General features: G+C 49.1%; 1 protein-coding gene across 2 annotated transcripts in view; it reads right to left on the reverse strand.

Moving 5' to 3' along the window:
* pik3cd (phosphatidylinositol-4,5-bisphosphate 3-kinase, catalytic subunit delta) overlaps nucleotides 1-23,236 on the reverse strand; it is a 238,423-nt gene that overhangs the window by 168,172 nt on the left and 47,015 nt on the right. For both annotated transcript variants that reach the window (XM_072477912.1, XM_072477913.1), the window contains one exon: nucleotides 11,540-11,647. The gene's annotated coding sequence lies outside the window, so the exon portion shown is untranslated. The remainder of the gene's footprint in view (nucleotides 1-11,539; nucleotides 11,648-23,236) is intronic.

A 23,236-nucleotide genomic window follows, 5' to 3' on the forward strand; every position in this document is an offset into this window, starting at 1 on the left:
TCTCTAGAACATCCTCCATTATCAGTAACTGTCTCCCTCGAGAACATCCTCTCTGATCAGTAACTGTCTCCCTCCAGAACATCCTCCCTGATCAGTAACTGTTGCTCTCTAGAACATCCTCCATTATCAGTAACTGTCTCCCTCGAGAACATCCTCCCTGATCAGTAACTGTCTCCCTCCAGAACATCCTCCCCGATCAGTAGCTGTCTCCCTCTAGAACATCCTCCCTGATCAGTAACTGTCTCTCTCTAGAACATTCTTCCTGATCAGTAACTGTCTCCCTCGAGAACATCCTCCCTGATCAGTAACTGTCTCCCTCTGGAACATCCTCCCTGATCAGTAACTGTCTCCCTCCAGAACATCCTCCCTGATCAGTAACTGTCTCCATCCAGAACATCCTCCCTGATCAGTAACTGTCTCCCTCTAGAACATCCTCCCTGATCAGTAACTGTCTCCATCCAGAACATCCACCCTGATCAGTAACTGTCTCCATCCAGAACATCCACCCTGATCAGTAACTGTCTCCCTCTAGAACATCCTGCCTGATCAGTAACTGTCTCACTCTAGAACATCCTCCCTGATCAGTAACTGTCTCTCTCTAGAACATCCTCCCTGATCAGTAACTGTCTCCCTCTAGAACATCCTCCCTGATCGGTAACTGTCTCCCTCTAGAACATCCTCCCTGATCAGTAACTGTCTCTCTCTAGAACATCCACCCTGATCAGTAACTGTCTCCCTCTAGAACATCCTCCCTGATCAGTAACTGTCTCTCTCTAGAACATCCTCCCTGATCAGTAACTGTCTCCCTCTCGAACATCCTCCCTGATCAGTAACTGTGTCCCTCTAGAACATCCTCCCTGATCAGTAACTGTCTCCCTCTAGAACATCCTCCCTGATGGGAACCACTCAAGATGATGAATATGTCCATTTCCCGAACTTGTTAACATGTGTTCATTAACATTCCAGACCTGCCCTCACTATCGAACAATCTTTGACACAATCAATTTCTAAATACAGAGAACGGTGCCAAAGAAGGCTCCTCAATTCTCACTGATCAGCTGGTTAGGTCTGATCAATCCAATATAACTCCCCCAACCCCAGAAATCAATGACGCCAAAGATAGCTCGGTGGCCAGAGCAAGTGTCTGACAGGATATGAGGACATAAGAAATAGGTGCTGGAGTCGGCCATTTGGCCCTCGATAGCTGCTCCATTATTCAATAAGATCATTTCTGATCTTTCACCTCAACTCTACCTATCCACACAATTCCCATATTGATTATCGCTGAAAAAAGGCATGTTGTGGAAGCTTCTCATCTTTGACTCATCAGGACAAGTTGCATGAATATCAAATGTAAAGGGAACAAAATTCCTACTGCGTGAGAAGAGAGTGCCGATTGGTTAGCAGTGGATTCTGATTTGGTAGAGATGTTACCATGGAGAATACATCAAGAAAACTGACGACTGACAGTTAACTGTAAAGCTTCATTTGAATTCAAACGAGGCAGGTTGACAAGCTTCAACAATACTTCAAGCAACCCTCAAACTCTGTACTACCCACCGAATATTTGAATTTCCACATTCCTTAGTCCCGAAAGATCTGTGTCTTGGATATATTCAAAGATTAAGCACCCACAGCTTTCTGGAATAGAAAATTCCAAAGATTCACAACTCTTTGAGTGACGAAAGTCCTCTTAACATCAGCCGTATATGGGCGACCACTTATTCTGAGACCCTTAGTTCTCAATACCTCAGCCAGCAGGAAGCTTTCCTCCGCATCCCACCCTGTCAGGCCCCTTAAGAATTGAATATGTTACAATTGGACCTCCTCTCTCATTCTTCTAAACTCCAGGGAGTATCGGCCTAATCAACACAATCTCTCTTCAAAGCACAATCCCATCATCCCAGGAACCAGTCTAGTAACAATTTGCTGCACAGATTATAGGAAGAGACAAGCTGGGATGGTTGCCCGATTAAGAGGATGCTTCCTTTCCCCAAGCAGCAGGACGAAACTAATTTCCAGTTGATTCATCCTCTTTATCGAAAGTTAGATGGAATACAACGCTGAAATTGTCCCTGCTTTCAAACACGTTCGACCGCCCATTCTCGGCCACTGCCGGGGAACGGAGAGTCCGACCGCTGTCCTGTACTCCCGCAGCCAGGAGTGCAGCCGTTTCTCGTCCGCCCAACTCAAAAAGACTGTTCGGCTGTGCCGCAGGAAAGTTGGTGTATTGAACATGCTCCTCACATCCATTCTTCAACAAGAGCTGCTACCGTCAGTTATAAAGAAAACAACCATGCTTAGTCATCCAGGTCACTGTGTGGGAGGTTGTGGCGTCGCTGAATGTGATACCCATTAAAAACATAACCTTCTGGATAGGCCAGTGTTGTGGTTTAGCCTGCCGCAAGTTCGCTGATCAAAATACTTTATAGTAACACCATCAGCCAACCAATGCAAGTCACCTGGTGGGATCATCTGATTGGATGAAGGTGTTCTCCCCGTGTGCACGTGAGTTTCCTCCGGGTGCTCCGGTTCCCTCCCACAGGCCAAAGATGTGCAGATTAGGTGGATTGGCCATGATAAATTGCCCCTTAGTGTCCAAAGATGTGCAGGTTATGCAGGGTTACTTGATTCTAGCATTGCACAGCACTGTGGATATATGTCTATTATCCTTCAGAATCCTACATTATGTCGCTTTGGCGTCTTGTCAATCAGTGAAATATGGTTCCTGGCTCTTTCTCATCTTTCCATCAACTAGTTCCGACATTCAGAATGGAATACGGGGTCAGGACAACCATTTTTCCCATTAACTCAAGCAGATGGTGTACGATTTGTTCTAACACAGACTCTGGGAAGAGTTCATTTGAACTCCTGAGGGAGACCAGGGATAAAACATCTAAAGGGTTCCATTTCTCTGCATTGGTAATGAAACCAGGGGCGTCATTCTCCGACCCCCCCGCCGGGTCGGAGAATGGCCGTTGGCCGCCGTGAATCCCACCCCCGCCCCCGCCGAAGTCTCCGGTACCGGAGATTGGGCGGGGGCGGGAATCGGGCCGCGCCGGTTGGCGGGACCCCCCATTCAATTCTCCGGCCCGGATGGGCCGAAGTCCCGCCCAGAAATTGCCTGTCCCGCCGGTGTAAATCAAAGCTGGTATTTACCGGCGGGACCAGGCGGCGTGGGCGTTCTCCGGGGTCCTGGGGGGGGGGGGGGGCGCGGGGTGATCTGACCCCGGGGGGTGCCCCCACGGTGGCCTGGCCCACGATCGGGGCCCACCGATCTGCGGGCGGGCCTGTGCCGTGGGGGCACTCTTTCCCTTCCGCCTCTGCCACGGCCTCCACCATGGCGGAGGCGGAAGAGACTCTCCCCACTGCGCATGCGTGGGAAACTGTCAGCGGCCGCTGACGCTCCCGCGCCGCATTTCCGCGCCAGCTGGCGGGGCAACAAACGCCATTTCCGCCAGCTGGCGGGGCGGAAATCCCTCCGCCGTCGGCCTAGCCCCTCAATGTTGGGGCTAGACCACCAAAGATGCGGAGCATTCCGCACCTTTGGGCCGGCGCGATGCCCGTCTGATTGGCGCCGTTTTTTGGCGCCAGTCGGCGGACATCGCGCCGTTGGTGGAGAATTTCACCCCTGGGGCAGGATTCTCCGACCCCCCGCCGGTTCGGATAATCGCCGGGGGCTGGCGTGAATCCCGCTCCCGCCGGTTGCCGAATTCTCTGGCACCGGAGATTCGGCGGGGGGCGCGAATACTATACTTCCAGTGCACAAAAAACCTTTTATACCGAAGGTTTCTTGAAATCTTAAATTTCTTGTGACGCCTGTTGTGTCCCCCTCAGAATCCAAATTGGTCTGCTCCTCACTGAAAATAAGTTCAGTTCTGCGGATTAAGGGGGCAATTTTCCGAGCCCCGCGCCGGGCCGGAGAATCGGAGCAACCGCGCCCCAACGCCGGCGCGCGATTCTCTGAGGTGCGGAGAGATGCCGCCATTTGCGCCGGCGCGTTCGGCACGGAGCCGGCCACGGGCCGCTGGAATCGGCCCGATTCTCCGGCCCGTACGGGCCGAGCGGCCGCTCTGACCCGACAGAGTCCCGCCGGCGGCATTCACCCCTGGGCGCTGCTGGCGGGAACTCTGCGGGAATGCTCGGGCGGCTTCCTCACTGGGCGGGGGGGGGGCCTCCGATGGCGTCTGGCCCACGGTCGGTGCCCACCGATCGGCGGGCCTGCCTCTCTGTCGGCGGGCCCCCTTTCCTCCGCCGGCAATGTTATAGCCCTGCGCCATTGTTGTGCGGGGCGGCCTGGGGAGGACGGCCACTGCGCATGCGCGGGTCCCCGACGGCGCGCCAAGGCCCCTGCCAGCCCCACGGAGGCCCCAGAATGGCGGTCTGGGAACGGGCGCCGACGCCGGAGTAAAACACTCCGGCTTTTACTCCGCCGTCGGCACTTAGACTCCCGTTGGGAGAATCCCGCCCTGATCTTACACAGAAACATACATGAAATGAAATGAAAATGAAAATCGCTTATTGGCACAAGTAGGCTTCAGATGAAGCGACTGTGAAAAGCCCCTACATAGAAAATAGAAGCAGGAGGAGGCCATTCGGCCCTTCGAGCCTGCTCCCCCATTCATCATGATCATGGCTGATCGTCAAGTTCAATACTCTGATCCCCTCCCCTCCATATCCCTTGATCCCTTTAGCCCCAAGAGCTGTATCTAACTCCTTCTTGAAATTACACAAAGTTTTGGCCTCAACTACTTTCTGTGGGAGTGAATTCCACAGATTCACCACTCTCTCTGGGTGAAGAAATTTCTCCTCACCTCAGTCCTAAAATGTTTACCCCCTTACCCTCAAACTATGACCCCTAGCTCCGGACTCCCCCCAACATCGGGAACATTCTTCCAGCTTCAAGTCATTGAATCGTTCTGACGGAATTTCTCCCCAACTCGCCATGTCAAAAAAACTCAGTCTTTTTACCCATATCCGTTTGGCTAATAACTTTCTCCTTGCGACGCAGCGCAAGGTACTCATTTCCCACCCGACCTGACAGTTTGTGAGACTTGCATCCGTTTTGGACAATCAACTAGAAATCTACCGAAACACAACGGGCTTGAGAACACCTCCCAAGTTAATTTTATTTCACTTAAACGGCCAAATATTTATTTATGGGTTCATTTCCATTGGTCTCGGGTGAAGGGATTAAATGGGTTCGGAAAGTCATAAAACAGCCGAGGGAATCCAGATTGGTTCCTAGGATGAGGGGATTTCGGTTACGTGGACGGGTTGGAGATTTGGAAGTTGCTGATTGTTTCTCCGTAGGGAAGAGGCAGTCGACAGGAAATTTGGTAGAAGTGTCCAAACCACAAGGGGCTGGATTCTCCGTTTGGGAAACTAAGTGCTGACGGCGGCGTGGGAACGTTGGCTTTTTATGCCCGACACAACGGCACAAAACTTCTACCGGTCCTCCGTCTGGTGGGGAGGGGGGGGGCTAGCAGACATGCAGCGTAGGGCCCCCTGGCTCTAGCTGCGGCTATGGCCGGTGAATTGCCGGCTCCGTGACCGCGTATATGCGCGGCTGCGACCTACAGCGGTCACGCCATGCAGACCCGGCCTGCCAAATAGTGCCCCCCTTTGGCCAGGCTGGCCGCTCCCCGGACCACCACCCACCCGTGCCCCCAGCCCCCGCCAAAACCCCCCCAGCCCGCGGATCAGCTCCACCCCGCCCCCCCCCCCCCCCCCCCTGACTGCGGCGCCGCTGGATTCAATCCGCAGCCGTCACGCCGGGTTCATGAAAATATAGCACACCGCCCCACGCCACCGGGAGCCCGGCTCATTGGGGTGGAGTATCGGGGGAGAGCCTCAGGTAACGCCCTGAGGCCGTCCCGAAGGTGTGCGGCCTACTCTGCAGGTATGCCATTTTGGAGGGGGTGGAGCCAATTTCGGTGCCAATAGGGATTCTCCAGCCGATCGGCGAACGCGATTGCAGCATCGGAGACCGGAGAATCCCACCCAAGTCTGGACAGAGTAAACAGGGACGAATTACAGAAGAGCTGAGAACCAGAGGATTCAGATTTTAAATGATCGACAAAAGAATAAGAGTCGACATAAAGAAAGATTTTGTTTTTTTTGAAAACAGACCGAGTGGTTCGGATCTGGAATGCGCTGGCTGAGAGTGTGGTGGAGCCAGATTCAGTTATGGCTTCCCAAAGGGAATTGGATCAGAGCAGAGTGAAAAATGAAATTTGCAGGGTTACAGAGAAAGGACAGGGGACAGGGACCAAGTAAATTGCTTCTGCAGAGAGCCGGCACTGGTTTGATGGGCTGAATGGTCTCCTTCTGAGCGGTAACCATTTTAGGATTCTTTGATCAGCTGCGCCTACCTCATAAAGAACCTATTAGACATAAAGAGTTAAGTTGCCAGTGTTCAAACTGGGTCTGTCACAGTCATAACTATACCCAACCTCTGCTGCTTTACAGTCAGGGATTGTTGAAGTCAGGTGAGGTGAATCCCCTGCCAACCTCCTGCCTTCCTTTCGGTCACCTAGCCTGCTCACTGAATGTCTATTTATCTATCTGCAAAATATCTTGTAACTACACACTTCCTGCCTCCAAACCATAAGTATCTGTCAAATTTTGTATGTCAACAGTTAGAATGGAAAGTCCCCAGATAAATACTGCAAACATTGTGGCATGACCCGAAAATCAACAAGTCAACATTACACCGTCAACTCGAACCAAATTAAATCGCTTGGAATGCTTTCTGGGACTACCTTGACTTTTTCCTCCCCTCGGTCACTGAGATGTACTATCTTCCTAAAATAAGCATCTAACCAAAGCTTTATTTCGGATAGTCTGCTACTTATCATAATGTAACGACAACTCTCCATCTTTTATTGCCACCTCTTGAAAGCAACACTTCTGGCCAAGACTTACTGCTCAGGATGAGAGAGCAAAATAAAAATATCACTCTTTAGTGCTCTTTAGCTAGGGCAGCACGGTGGTCCAGTGGGTTAGCACTGCGGCCTCGCGGCACCGAGCTCCCAGGTTCGATCCTGGCTCTGGGTCACTGTCCGTGTGGAGTTTGCACATTCTCCCCGTGTTTGCGTGGGTTTCGCCCCCACAACCCACAGATGTGCAGGGTAGGTGGATTGGCTACACTAAATTGCCCTGGGAAAAAAAATGAATTGGGTACTCTAAATTTAAAATAAATAAATAAATTTAGCTCAAACATCTGCCTACCTTTGAGGCTTGAGGAGTATTTTTTTAGAAGGTTATGTACGCCTGACATGAACCTTTCAGCCCCTCTGATGAGGCGCTTTTGCTTTACTTTGTTTTTTTTAAATTGAGCAGGATCCAGGGTCTCAATGACCTCCTCCTGCCCCTTGTCCGTAACGCGGGCGTCCCCGGCAGGGTCGGCAGTTTCGTCCACCCCGAGTTGACCAGGTAAAGTGATGGTGCAACTGAATGGTTTGCTGTGGCAGTTCAGACTCAGTCATGTCGTTGTAGGACAGACATTCAGATTTCAGTCCCCCCAATCAAAAGAAGTGCTTCGGTTTTGCGACTTTCGCAACTTCAGGACCGGCCGAAATGCTTGACGGCCAAAGAAGTAGTCTTTGCAATGCAGGAAACTTGGCATCTGATTTCCGCACAGCAAGCTCCCACAAACTGCATAAATTCTAAGAACAAAGAAAAGTACAGCACAGGAACAGGCCCTTCGGCCCTCCCAAGTCTGTGCCGACCATGTTGCCCGTCTAAACTAAAATCTTCTACGCTTCCGGGGTCCGTATCCCTCTATTCCCATCCTATTCATGTATTTGTCAAGATGCCCCTTAAATGTCACTATCGTCCCTGCTTCCACCGCCTCCTCCTACAGCGAGTTCCAGGCACTCACTATCCTCTGTGTAAAAACACTTGCCGCGTACATCTACTCTAAACCTTGCCCCTTGCACCTTAAATCTATGCCCCCTAGTAATTGACCCCTCTACCCTGGGAAAAAGTCTCTGACTATCCACTCTTTCTATGCCCCTCATAATTTTGTAGACCTCTATCAGGTCGCCCCTCAACCTCCGTCGTTCCAGTGAGAATAAACCAAGTTTATTCAACCTCTCATCATAGCTAATGCCCTCCATACCAGGCAACATCCTGGTAAATCTCTTCTGCACCCTCTCTAGAGCTTCCACATCCTTCTGGTAGTGTGGCGACCAGAATTGAACACTAGACTCCAAGTGTGGCCTAACTAAGATTCTATACAGCTGCAACATGACTTGCCAATTTTTATACTCAATGCCCCAGCCAATGAAGGCAAGCATGCCGTATGCCTTCTTGACTACCTTCTCCACCTGTGTTGCCACTTTCAGTGACCTGTGGACCTGTACGCCTAGATCTCTCTGACTGTCAATACTCTTGAGGGTTCTACCATTCACTCTATATTCCCTACCTGTATTAGACCTTCCAAAATGCATTACCTCACATATGACCGGATTAAACTCCATCAAAGTGATAAGCGTCTCGTCACTGGATAATTTGCTTTTGTGATGTTGATTAAAGGGCATGAATGAACCAGTGGGGGTTTGTTTTATGACAACCTTCATCGGCATGTGTTTCTGCTATTGTTGTTGATGATTCCACATCCAGGCTGTCCAATTGTTTTAAGCTGAACACATATTTTCAAACAGCCACTGAATCAGAGAATGGTTACAGCTCAGAAGGAAACCATTCGGGCCATCGTGTTTTTGTTGGTTTACTGCAGGAGTGACTCACTTAACCCCACTCCCCCTGCCTTATCACTGTAGCTATGGCGGGGAGGGGGACGGATGTGAACTATGACTTTATTAGATTATCCGTCCAGTAATACAATTACCACAGTACTGTACCAGATATTGTGTTCTTTCTCAAATATCTATATTTACAATAAAGTTTGCAAAAGGCAGTAAACTCTCTAATAATAGTACTCTAGTCATAATTTATTTGCTTCTGAAGCACAGATGTTTCAGAATGGAGAGTTGCTTTTAACCAAAACACACCTCGGCTCTGAAATCACATCCTCTTATTGCCAGACACTGGCTTCACCACTTTCTAACCCCGTCCACCACACCGGGTGATTATCATAGAATCCCTACAGTACAGGAGGCCATTCGGCCCAACCAATCGACACCAACCCTCTGAAAGAGCACCCCCACCTAGGCCCACTCCCCCCCCACCGCCCGCCCCCCCCCCCCCCACCCCCCCCCCCCCCCCCCACACCCCCCCCACACCCCCCCCACACCCCCCCCCCCCCACACCCCCGCACTCCCGACAGGTTTAAACAGTCACATTCACTTTTTGTCGTGTGATTGGCTGAAGCTTTCTGTCACTCACCAGACCAGCAGCCAATTGAATCATGGCTGTTAGCTGTTTGCTGTTGGGCTAGACGAGCTTCACAGAGGATGCTTACTTGGTTCCATGTGATGAAGAAGGACACTGACCGTGCCCGTTTTGTCCAGAGCCCTCGAGTGACCAACATATGGTTTATTATTCCAATATTCAAACAGAAACAGCACAGAACTCTCTCACAACATTTCCTGATTGCAACATATCATATTTCATAGAATCATAGAATTTACAGTGCAGAAGGAGACCATTCGGCCCATCGAGTCTGCACCAGCCCTTGGAAAGAGCACCCCACTTAAGCCCATGCCTCCACCCTATCCCCGTAACCCAGTAACCCCACCTAACCTTTGGACACCAAGGGCAATTTAGCATGGCCAATCCATCTAACCCGCACATCTTTGGAGTGTGGGAGGAAACCGGAGCACCCGGAGGAAACCCACGCAGACACGGGGAGAACGTGCAAACAGCTCACGGTCATTGACTCCAAGGCCGGAATCGAGCCCGGGGCCCTGGCGCGGTGAGGCAGCAGTGCTAACCACTGTGCCGCCCACACAGTTTAAAGGCCCTCACAGTTTACAAAGCCTCCAGGTTTTGTATCTTCTGCCAATTTTGAAGTTGTGCTCTCTACACCAAGCCATTAGCAGATAATCAATAAAAGCAAAGGTCCCAACACTGACCCCTGGGGAACTCCACTACCAACCTTCCTCTAGCCCGAAAACATCCATGAACCACTGCTCTCTGTTTCCTCTCGTTCAGACTAGGGTGCTACTGTCCCTTTTATTCCCCAGGCTATAACGTTGCTCACAAACTCAGAGAGTTAAAGCAATTAGAAAATATCCGAGTGACTGTCAGATTTCACAACTTACATCTAACCCGATACCGGCTTACTCACTCTTCCAACTTCTTCCATCGGGCAGGAGATACAGAAGTCTGAGAACACGCACGAACAGACTCAAAAAACAGCTTCTTCCCCACTGTCACCAGACTCCTAAATGACCCTCTTATGGACTGACCTCATTAACACTACACCCTGTATGCTTCATCCGATGCCAGTGCTTATGTAGTTACATTGTATATGTTGTGATGCCCTATTATGTATTTTCTTTTATTCCCTTTTCTTCCCATGTACTTAATGATCTGTTGAGCTGCTCGCAGAAAAATACTTTTCACTGTACCTCGGTACACGTGACAATAAACAAATCCAATCCAATCCAAATATGAAAATCAAACCGTGCTCACAGAAAGAATGAGGTTTTGTTTAAATACTTGAAACGTTGAGCAGAAACTATTGAGCAGACTGTGTGACAATTGACAGGTTATTTATTCACTGCAATTACTAATTTAACCGAATGCAATTCCTATTATTCAACATATAAATGACGGTTTCTTAAAAATAAAAATGTACGACCATCCTTAGATTTCGCCTGAAATGTCCAGAATTATGCTGCGAGCTGCAGTAAGAATTGTTTGCATCAATTAAAGGAACCAAATGTTTTTGGTCAAAGATGTAGGTTTTAAGAGCCGCCCTAACCAAAGAGAGAAGTTGAGAGAGGGAATTTGCGGCCTTAAGAGTCTACCCCAGTGGTAGAGAGATGGAAACAAGCGACCAAAAGGGGAAGTTTCACTACATCTTGAGAAATGACATATAATCCTACAACAGCTATCAGACAGTAATCCACAGTGCAGCATTCCAGGCGTTTGTCATATATCCAATATTGAACATCCTACCGTTTTGATATCGGACCAAACTCACAGGGCAGAACATTCTGGTCTCGCTGATTGCACCCACCGGGGGCAGGTTCCCTGTTGGCGTGACGGACGAGCCACTCAAAACATGGCAGACATCAGTGGAACCGGCAGATCACGGTGGTACAGTGGTTCGCACTGCTCCCTCACCGCACCAGGGACCCAGGTTCGATTCCAGCCTCGGATGACTCTGTGGAGTTGGCACTTTCTTCCCCCGTGTGTGCGTGGGTTTCCTCCGCTCCGGTTTCCTCCCGCAGTCCAAAGATGTGCAGGTTAGGTGGATTGGCCGTGATCAATGCGTAGGGTTACGGGGAGAGGGAGGGGGAGTGGGCCTAGCCAGAGTGCTTTTTGAGAGATGGGCTGAATGGGAAGCATGGTTGGGGGGGGGGGGCTTATATGAACTGCTCTACTAACAGAAACAGGCACAAACCTTATTGCATCAGAAGTAAACACGACGTATAGAATTCCCCGGTTCCATCGCTGTCCACTCGACTGTCTACTCAACAGCTTCACACTTGTTCTGCCATTTTCTCAGTCTCTATTTAAGATTTGAAACAAAACAAAACCTGGTCAACATCGTGATATCTAAAACATGAAATATTATCACAAAGCGCTAAACCCCATTCCGAGATAAATCGGACGTCTTTGTTGGGCTAATTCACAACAATTCACTTGGACCTGCTCCAGTTAGATTGGAAATGTAAATATTGTAATTTGACCAACTTGCTTCTTGTTCATAAGAGAACTTTAGAATTTGTTAGCCTTACAACTAAAATTCCAATTAACATTAAATAAAAGGAGGGGAAAAAGCTGAATATCAAATCCAAAACGGAAAAGTATAAATCCAGACAGTCAGTGTGTAGTGAGAAAAACTATTTCAAATTTCACATGCAAACAGAATATTCTTTCCAGAAATATTAACCGATCTTTTCTCTTGAAAGAGGCTGAAAGACTTGATGTGTACTTTTTATAAAAATATATTTACGGGATGTGGACGCCGCTGGCTACACTAGCATTTGTTTCGCATCCCTAATTGCCCCTTGAGGAGGTGGTGGTGAGCTGCCTTCTTGAACCGCTGCAGTACATGTGGTGTAGGCGCAACCACTGTGCTGTTAGGGAGGGCATTCCAGGATGTTGCCCCAGCGACAGTGAAGGAACGGCGATATATTTCCATGTGAATGACTTGGAGGGAAAATTCCGGGAGATGGGGTTCCCCATGTCTCTGCTGCCCTTGTCCTTCTAGATGGTAGCAGTCATGGGTTTGGAAGGTGCCGATCCCTGGAATGAACAGCTTGTCGTATGAGGAACGGTTGAGGACTCTGGATCTGTCCTCATTGGAGTTTAAAAGGGTGAGGGGGATCTTATTGAAACGTACAGGACACTGCAAGGCCTGGATAGAGTGGACGTGGAGAGGATGTTTCCACGTGCATGATAAACTAGAACCAGAGGACACCATCTCAGATTAAAGGGACGATCCTTTAAAACAGAGATGAGGGGGAATTTCTTCAGCCAGAAGCTGGTGAATCTGTGGAACTCTTCATTGCAGAAGGCTGTGGAGGCCAAATCACTGAGTGTCTTTAAGACAGAGATAGATAAGTTCTTGATTAATAAGGGGGTCAGGGGTTATGGGGAGAAGGCAGGAGAATGGGGATGAGAAAAATATCAGCCATGATTGAATGACGGAGCAGACGCGATGGGCCAAGTGGCCTAATTCTGCTTCTATGTCTTATGGTCTTAAGGGGCCTTGGCGAGTTGCTGCAGTGCAAATGGTACACCCGGCTGCCGCAGTTGGAGGGATTGTGGAAGGGGGAGAACTCGAGGAGGCCGCTTTGTCCTGGGTGGTGTCGCACTTCTTCAGAATTCCTCCATAATTTCCTGTTGCTGTTTATGAAGAGGACGCCTGCCGGACGAGTCAGGAGAGGGTAGGATTGGGGATAGGTTGGGGGTCTCGCAAGTGGTGAGGTTTATGAGCAAGTGGGAGGAGGAGTTGGGGGGGGAAATAGACTGGAGTCTGTGGTGTGAGGTGATGCGCAGGGTAAATTCAACTTCCTCCTACGCGAGAGTGAGCTTGGTTAAGTTCAAGGTGGTTCACAGGGTACATAAGACTCAGGCAAGGATGAGTGGGTTCTTCCAGAGGGTGGCCTATGAGTGCGAGAAATGCGGGCGAGGGCGAACCGTGTGCACATGTTCTGGGGTTGCAAGAAGCTGGAGAGGTACTGGAAAGCGGTGTTTGGGACGTTGTCAAAAATTGTAGGGGTGGAGGTCAGGCCGGACCCAATGGTGGCGACCTTTGGGGTTTCAGAGGAGCTGGAGTTGCTGGAGGGGAAGGGGGCTGATGTTGTGGCCTTGGCCTCTCTGACTGCCCGGCGAAGGATCCTGTTAAATTGGAGGTCGGACACACCACCGGGGATGGCGGCCTGGTTGGGGGGCCTGTACAACTTTGTCCGGTTGGGAAAGATCAAATTTGAGTTGGGGGGGTCGGAGGAGGGCTTCGAGACACGGTGAGGGTTCTCCGTGACAATGTTTGAGGAACTGTCCATCGTGGGGGGATGGGGAGGTGGGGGAGGGGAGGGGGTAAAAAGGGGTGAAATTGTACAAACTGCGGAGTGTGAGGTTGTGGAGTGGGTTGTTGTGTACGTTGCTGTCTTTTACACATGTTTGTAATAAAATACATGTTTAAAAAAAGAGACAGACCCGAATGCTGTCAGAACAATGCAGGATCTCTCGTGGAAATCTTCAGAAACTGTCTGCATGGTCTGACTTCCAGGAAAACTGAACAATCTCTGCTCTCTGCTACAATGTCTGGCACTCTAGCTCCACCCATTAGTTACATCATCTTACTAACCAAACACAATGGGTTGGATTCATCCGCCGTGCCCACCGCAAGATGGTCACGGGCGAGACGCGGACAATGGAAAAGCCCATTGACCTCGAGCGGGATTCTTCGGTCACTGGGCGGGCGTGGCCGGAGGATCCCGGCCAATGTTTCTAAGTAACTGCTCCACAGTGAACCCTCTTAATATAAACAAAAAATCTATTAGCCCAAGCTTTTACAATGCGTTAATTGCACCTCAGGCTCCATAAAGCCCACCTATCTTGCATATTTTGAAAATTTTGGATTTTGAAAAATACTGCTGCAGTCAGACACACACTATCCCCGGCGTTTAACCCCTACCGCACCAAGTACATTTATTACAACGGGCAATATCCAATGGCCACGCTGCGCCCGAAAGCCAGCTCACCGCAGTGCAGCGTGGCTGATAGAAGCCGGGATACCCTGCTCCCCAGATCTACCCAGCTCACAACACCTCGCATGATCTAACCCAATCTCTCAAGGCATTGCTTTGGCGCCCATTGTGGGCGGGGTCTCTTTTAAGCAAATCTGCATATTAGAGTGAATCTCACTTTAATGTGGAGATTCCTGAGTTACCCGAGGCGTGGGATCAGTCCCTTTTGCTTCAGAGACCTCGGGCGAGTCCTGTTCAGTACTGGTCTCCACAAAACGGGGACCAGGCAGATCGCCACTTGTTGGGCTCTCCGAGGGGATTGGAGGCCCCAAGGTGCATGCAATGTGGGTAGGGTGGTACCTTGTCACTGCTGGTGCCACCCGGGCACCCAGGCAATGCCACCTTGGTGCCAGCCTGTCACTGCCAAGGTGCCCACGTAGCACTGGCAGGGGCACTACCAGTATGCTCTCTAATTCAACAATATGCACGACAGCCGCTATAATCAGTTTGCTGCCATTGGATCAACTCAGACACAGCAGGCAGCAAGTTAACAGGCAGCAAGTTAACATGCAACAAGTTGACATGCTCTGCAAAGTGCTAAACCCAACAAAACGAGGAAAACAATTTGCAGAATATTTTAGTCCAGAGCAGCTGAGAACACGCCAAAGCTGCCTCAATGTGCATCATGTTTCACTGCAGTTTCAAAAACTGTATTTTAGCTCCAACTGGACCCCATTAGGAGCTTAGTGCAGAGATGGTAATAGTTCATCCACACCCTAAATTCATCCCACCTGACTTTGCACCAACACTGAGCTGGTGTAATGGGAATCGCAAATCATTATCAAGCTGACTCTGAAATTAGTAGAGAGAGAGGGAGAAAGATGTAGAGATTGAGCAACTGGGGAGTGGGGGGGTTAGAGCGAGAGAGCAGGGGCCGGGGGAGAGAAGGAGAGAGAGAGCGGGGCAGGGGGAGAGAGTGAGAGTGGAGTTGGGCGGGGGGAGAGAGCGGGGGTGGGGAGAGAGAAAGCGGAGGTGGGGAGAGGGGGCAGGGAGAGCGTGGAGAGAGGGTGGGGGCGGGAAGAGAGAGAGTGGGGGCGGAGAGAGAGAGAGAGAGAGTGGGGCAGGGGGCAAGAGAGAGTGGGATGGGAGTAAGAGAGAGAGCGGGGGCGGGGAAAGAGAGCGGGGGTGGGGGGAGAGAGAGAGAATGGAGCGGGGGGAGAGAGCAAGGGGGAAGGGGGTTGAGGGAGAGCGAGGGCGGGGTGGGGGAAGAGAGAAAGGGGGGCAGGGGGGAGAGAGTGGGGGCAGGGGATAGAGGGGGTGGGATGGAGAGAGAGAGGGAGCGCAGCGGGAGGGGGAGAGTGGGAGGGGGGGTGCGAATCTCTGTAATTCTCCCCAATAACCCTTTGTGCCTCTCCTTTCTTTAAGATTCTCCTCAAAACCTACCTTTCCGACCATGCTTTTGATCACATGTTCTGTATCTCCGACTGTGCTGACGGTTTGATAATTAAATTGTTAAAATACACAAGCGAAGGGGGTTGTTTGATTAAGTACTTAGAGCACATATAAAGAGAGTCTGCTGGGATACTTCGAGCGGTAGGCGGGAGGCAGGCATTTGAAAGGCTGGATTTGCATCACGTCTTACACTTCACCATCTGGCTTAGGATCCAATTGACATGAAGGTGATGACATTGTTATTGATCACGCCCCCGTGACATTTTGCTACGTGAAAGGCGCTACGTAAATGCAAGTTGTCCGTGCACTGTGAACACAACTGAGACTTGTTGGCCATATGGTCAGGGCGGAACAGCGAGGGAGGATGATTAGAAACCAATAGCATCAACTGTTTAATTAGTCCCTGCACACACAAACACAATAACAGGAAATCCAACTGCAGAACAGAAACTACACACTCGGCACTTGAGAGATAAAAACAACAGCGACACCCTCCCCTCCTCCCCTCACCTCCGCCCCCCCTGTCCTCCCCCCCTATCCCCACACCCCACACCCCAACCAACCCTTCCTCACAGCTTCATTTTCGATTCGAGTATTGTGGAGGAAGCAGCCTGTGTTAATAACACCTTCACTACAAGGTATCCATTCTTTGGCGACATTTCTGGGAAACGATGGAGCATGGTACGAAAATCTACATCTGCTGGACAAAGCGACCTGCCGCCTTCTGGCCTCGCTCCACATTTATTAGCACAGTTAAATCCACCTCAGCACAACCAGTTTTATACTGAAACCAGCACTGCCATTCGCGTAAAGTGCCCTGAAAGTGCCAGGGTCCAAAAACGTAGCAGGATACGCAACATCCTCTTTCTCGCCGTTTAAATGGGGATGTCAAAGTTGCTTCATGGCAAGAACAGAATTTGTCTCCACGCAGCTTTTATCCACTTATTATCAAGCGAAATTGAAAGAAAAAGACACTGTGCACTCTGTGATAACTCCCTTTGAAATTCTCCGTGGGTAGAAATAAGTGAAGTTCCCACCAAAGCACGTTATCCATACCTCAATACCCATTCTTGTTTCCCGCGATCTGGATGAGAGACCTCCGGCCCTTCAGACACAGCTGAAAGGACATTTGTTACTTCGTTAAAATTGTGAAGTTGGATCCTCCACAGAACAGGCAAGGATCAGGTTCTGATAATAGGCAGCGATCCCCAAAACATTCATCCATCCACTGATCCACAGTGCATTTCCACTGAGTTCTGCTTTAGTTAATGTGTTCGAGCTTTCCTGGTTTCATGATTCATGAGACCATAAGATATAGGAGCCGAATTAGGCCATTCGGCCCATCAAGTCTTCTCCACCATTCAATCATGGTTGACATGTTTCTTATCTCCATTCTCCTGCCTTCCCCCCATAACCCCTGATAACCTTATCAATCATGAAATCCTCTTATTAATCAAGACACACCAGATTTGTGCTGGAGGTGCTGTTACCTACAGGGTGACAGGCCAAAGCTGGAAGGTGGAATTAGACAGAATAGTTCGTTCTTAGAACATAAGAACTAGGAGCAGGAGTCGGCAATTTAGCCTCCCGAGTCTGCTCCACAATTCAATACGATCAGGTCTGATCAGGGCAGCATGGTGGCGCAGTGGTAGCACTGCAGTCTCACGGCGCCGAGGTCCCAGGTTCGATCCCGGCTCTGGGTCACTGTCCGTGTGGAGTTTGCACATTCTCCCCGTGTTTGTGTGGGTTTCGCTCCCACAACCCAAAGATGTGCAAAGTAGGTGGATTGGCCGCACTAAACTGCGCCTTAATTGGAAAAAATTAATTGGATACTCTAAATTTATTTTTAAAAAGGTCTGATCTTATCCTGGCCTCAACTCCACCGTCCTGCCCGTTTTCTGTAACACTTCAACCCATTACCAACTTAAAATCTGTCTATTTCCTTCTTAAACTTACTCACTGTCCCAGCAACCATCACACTCTGGGGTAGCGAATTCCACAGATCCATTCCTTCTATCCCTTTATCCAAGTCATTACTATTGATTGTAAACAGTTGGGGCCCAAGGACTGAACCCTGTGGCATCCCCAGTTCCATCTTGCCATCCAGAAAAAGACCCATCTATCTGAACTCTCTGTCTTCTGTCCGTCAGCCAGTCTTCTATCCAAGCTAATAAATTATCCTTAACTCCATGTGATCTAACCTTGCATATTAACCTTCTGTGTGGCACCTTATCAAACGCCTTCTGGAAGTCCAGATATACTATATCTACAGCATCCCCATTATCCACTTTCTTGTTGCATCTTCGAAAAACCTCGAGCAAATTAGTCAAACATGGTTTACCCTTCATAAAACCATGTTGACTCTGCTGGATTAAGTATTCACTAATGTCCTTATAGTACTTCCTTAATAATAAACCTAGAACATAGAACATACAGTGCAGAAGGAGGCCATTTGGCCCATCGAGTCTGCACCAGCCCACTTAAGCCCTCACTTCCACCCCATCCCCGTAACCCAATAACCCCTCCTCATCTTTTTTGGTCACTAAGGGCAATTTATCATGGCCAATTCACCTAACCTGCATGTCTTTGGACTGTGGGAGGAAACCGGAGCACCCGAAGGAAACCCACGCAGGCACGGGGAGAACGTGCAGACTCCGCACAGACAGTGACCCAGCAGGGAATCGAACCTGGGACCCTGGCGCGGTGAAGCCACAGTGCTAATCACTTGTGCTACCGTGCTGCCCCTAATGGATTCTAATAATTTCCCAACAACAAATGTTAAACTAACTGGTCCATAATTTCCTACATTCTGTTCCCTCCCTTTTTGAATAAGGGCGTCACGTTAGCATTTTTCCAATCCATTGGAACCTCTCCCATGTCCAGGGAATTTTGGAACATTATAACCACTATCTCTGCTGTCACTTCCTTTAACACCCTGGTTTAGCACAGGGCTAAATCACTGGCTTTGAAGGCAGGCCAGCAGCACGGTTCAATTCCCATACCAGCCTCCCTGAACAGGCGCCGGAATGTGGCGACTAGGGGCTTTTCACAGTAACTTCATTGGAAGCCTACTTGTGACAATAAGCGATTTTCATTTCATTCATTTCATTTGAAGCCTACTTGTGACAATAAGTGATTTTCAGTTTTTTTAATTTTCAACACTCTAGGATGTAGGCCATCAGGCCCTGGGGACTTGTCTGCCCTCAATCCCAAGAGTTTGTTGGGTACTGTTTCCCTATTGATGCTGATTGTTCTAAGCTCCACCCTTTCTATTACCTCCGAATTACCCGTTCCTATTGGGATGGTACCTGTGTTCACCACTGTGAAAACTGAGGCAAAATATTGATTTAGCATCTCCACCATTTCTGTGTTCCCCACTATTAACTCTCTAGTTTAATCTTCCAAGGGACCAACGTTCACTTTAGCAACTCTCTTCCCTTTTATATACTTATAGAAGCTTTGCTATCCTTTTTGATATTTTGCACTAGTTTTCTTTCGTAATTTATTTTAGCTCTTTTTATTACTTTTTTAGTAACCCTTTTTTTATGTTTGAAAGTTTCCCAATCTTCCTTCTTACCACTGGCCTTTGCAACATGGCATACCTTAGTTTTTGTCCTTATAGTGTCCTTAACCTCCTTGCTTAGCCATGGATGTTTTTTAACCCCTCTCACTTAAATCTCTTCCTCACTGGGATATATTTTAGTTGTGAGGAATTGAGAATCTCCTTAATCAACAGCTACTACTCATCAGCTGCCCGACCTTTAGGCCTTCCTGCCCAGTCTATATGGGTCAAATCTGTCCTCATTCCTATGTAATTACCTTTGTTTAATTACAAAAGAACAAAGAAAAGTACAGCACAGGAACAAGCCTTTTGGCCCTCCAAGCCCGTGCCGACCACGCTGCTCGTCTAGGCTAAAATCTTCTACACTTCCTGGGTCCGTATCCCTCTATTCCCATCCTATTCATGTATTTGTCAAGATGCCCCTTAAATGTCACTATCGTCCCTGCTTCCACCACCTCCTCCTACAGCGAGTTCCAGGCACCCACTACCCTCTGTGTAAAAATACTTGCCTCGTACATCTACTCTAAACCTTGCCCCTCGCACCTTAAACCTATGCCCCCTAGTAATTGACCCCTCTACCCACGTTAGTGTGGGACACCACTTTCTCGCCCCAAACTAAATTTTGAATTTGATCTTACTATGGTCACTATTCCCTCGGGGACCCTTAACCGTGAGGTCATCAATTAATCCCTCCTCATTACACAATACCAAATGCAGGGCACCCTGCTCCCGTGTTGGTTCCACAACATATTGTTGCAAGAAACAATCTTTAATACATTCAATGAACTTTCACTCTAAACGACCCTTGTCAATTTGACTAATCCAGTCTATGCGCATATTAGAATCATCCATGTAACTTTCTTACAAGCCCCAGCATTTCCTGGTTTATATTGTGCCCCACTGCAGGACCACTATTTGAGGACCTATAGATTACTCCTACCAGGTAATTCTTCCCTCTGCGCCAGAAAATAGGCCCGGGGGGGGGGGGGGGGGGGGGGGGGGGGGGAGGCTGGCCCGCCGATTGGTGGGCCCCGATCGCGGGCCGGACCCCATCGGAGGCCCTCCCCCCACCCCAGGGCTGGAGCCCCCCCCCCCCCACCCTCCACCCCACAGGCCGCCCCCCCCCGACCGTTCCCGCAGAGACCAGAGGTGAACGGCGCCCGCAGGACTCTGTCGTGTCCGTGCGGCCACTCGGCCCATCCAGGCCGGAGAATCGGCAGCCCTTCCGATTCCAGCGGCCAGCGCCACGCCAACCACGCGTCGTGGCGCGGTTGCGGCGATTCTCCGGCCCGCCGCGGGGCTCGGAGAATCGCCCCCTGTATGTTTTCAAGAAGGAGTTAGATATAGCACTTGGGGCGAAGGGGGTCAAAGGATATGGGGGGGGGGGGGGGGGGAGGCGGGATCAGGCTATTGAGTTGGATGACCAGCCATGATCAGAATGAATGGCGGAACAGGCTCGAAGGGCCGAATGGCCTCCTCCTGCTCCTATTTTGTATGTTTCTAAATCAGAGAGAAAGGAAGGCGGGTGAGCCCAGATTCCTCCTCCACAATAAAGATCCATTGGTGGTGAAGTCTTGCGAGTAAAGCAGCTCACAATCATGCTCTTGGCGGTGCTAGACCATTGAGAGGAAAGTAACGGGATGGAAGGTTCCATATTGCTGGAGAGTGTTGCAGAGTTGTGGTCAAGAGGAAGGCTTCCAAGAAGCTAAACCCCCGGGCGTGGAGGCCTGGATAAACGACATGGCAGGGTTCATAAAATTGGAGCGGATAAAGTACGCACTAAGAGGTTCGGCTCAAGGGTTCACCAGGCGGTGGCAACCGTTCCTCGACTATCTCGCAGAGCGATAAGGGAAAATAGGAAAGGTAGCAGCAGCAACCCAGGGGGGAGGGGGGGGAGGGCTCATTTGGGTCCTCAGGGGTTTTATGTGTGTGTTTATATATTAGTTATTTATATTAGATGTTAAGAAGTTACTATTTTAGTTACTATTTCTGTTGTTTCTTATTTTGTTGTTGGCAGTTGCCGTTAGTTAGCATATTATTTATTTAAAAAACGATCAATGTATATATTATTACAAAGTTGTAAAATGGGAAATTTTTGTTTGATCGAAAAACTTTAATAAAATATATTTTTTTTTAAAAAGAGGAAGGCTTCCGCATTCTTAACTTCAATGTTTATGGCCGGGATTCGATCTTCATTGGACATATCGGATCTTGTTTGGAAGGGCGGAGGGAGCAAATTCATTAAAAAACTTTCAGAACTTGAAGGAGAAGAATTTGCAAGGAAATGGGGAAAAAAGACAGGGGAACGGAACCCATTGGCTAGCTCTTCCACAAGGTGCAATGGGCTGAAAGGCCACCTTCTGTGTTGTGTCAATCTATGATTGTGTTCATAGTGCAGCTGTGAAAAAACTCCCTTTTAATTCAAGCATGAGTGTTCAGAACTGAGCCAAGCGGATGCCTGGTTAAGAAAAATAGATGCAGTGACAATAACAAGAGAATGTTGATGGGGGAGGGGGCAGTAGGTCACGGTTTAAGAGTCTGACAGTTGTTGTGTTATGTACTCTGGGATAACACAGGCTGCAACTTGACCAAAAGATACTCCAGACTTTGAAGTAAGTTCAATGTGATTTATTGAACCATGAGCACAGTTCTCTGTGAGTTCGACTCTCCTGCTAATCTTGCTACAGTAACTCAGTCTAACTAACCAGTCTGCTCTAAGCCACGTGGTGGGTGTGATGCTTCTGATCTGCCCCTGTCCTACTCTCTAAGTGTTGCCTGTGGAAAGAGACAGAGCATGTATGCCCTGTCCTTTTATATAGATGTGACTAGATTGAGGCGTTTTGGAGGAAGCAAGGTCCGTGATTGTTGAATGGTTGCCACCGATTTGAGAATCTTACAGCACAGGGAGAGCCCATCGTGCCTGCATTGGCGCTTTTGAAAGAGCAGTCCAGGTTAGTGCTACTGCCCCACTCAATTCCCCAGAGCATGGAAATGATAGCAATCCTGCCATAGGTGTCACGATGGGTCGGTGCCCCAATCTCCAATGCAGCTCTCAATCATCTTTAGCAAGCGTAAACTCAATCAGGGTGTTTATGAAAGAGGAACTGTTTGGCGATGGCTGCCAGCCAAGAAAGTTAAGGACAGAGTTTGGCGTTTGAGTTCTGCAATGTGACATTAATGTTCAACAGGTGGCACAGACTACAACCTGGAAATGTGCTTCCCGACAGCAGTGGCCAATTTCCCTTTCACCCACCAATAAAAAAAATAAGTTACACGTGGGTGGTTCGAGGACTTATTTAGCACGAAAAGACGTGGGATTTTGAGATTGCGATTTAAAGGTGGCAACAATAGACTCTAAAGACCTATAGGATATTGTGTGTGGCGGGGGGGGGGGGGGGGGTATTAAAACCTGGACCATTGAGTATCAGCAGCATGTTTTACAGCCAAGTGGGGAGCGAGCGTAAAACAGGGCTATCATTTACTGCTTACTTCTGTGCCCTTTTTCACTGCCAGAGTTGTTTGTTGCATTTTGCAACACAAATTAAAAGCGTGTGGTACTCATTGCCAAGCCAACATCAAAAACTAAAGCAGCCTGCACGAAACCACTAAAAATGTGCAACTTTTAAAATGGACAATTAAAGACCATCACAGGTTCGTGCTCAGTGATGTTCTAACTCACAGACTGAAATTCATTCTTAATAAATTGCAAAATTCTCCCAACGCAGAAGCTGTGGGGCTGAAGGAACATCACCAAAATCAATATTATGCAAATTGTATAATATCTCTAGCTTTTTTTCAAACTTCATTCTTTGAATGTGGGTGTCTGTGGGAAGGTTTAGCATTTACTGGCCGTGTCTCACTTCCCCTGAGAAAGTGGTGCAAAGCC

Source organism: Scyliorhinus torazame, chromosome 16 (genome assembly GCF_047496885.1).
Source record: "Scyliorhinus torazame isolate Kashiwa2021f chromosome 16, sScyTor2.1, whole genome shotgun sequence".
In the NCBI taxonomy this organism is placed as follows: Eukaryota; Metazoa; Chordata; class Chondrichthyes; order Carcharhiniformes; family Scyliorhinidae; genus Scyliorhinus; species Scyliorhinus torazame.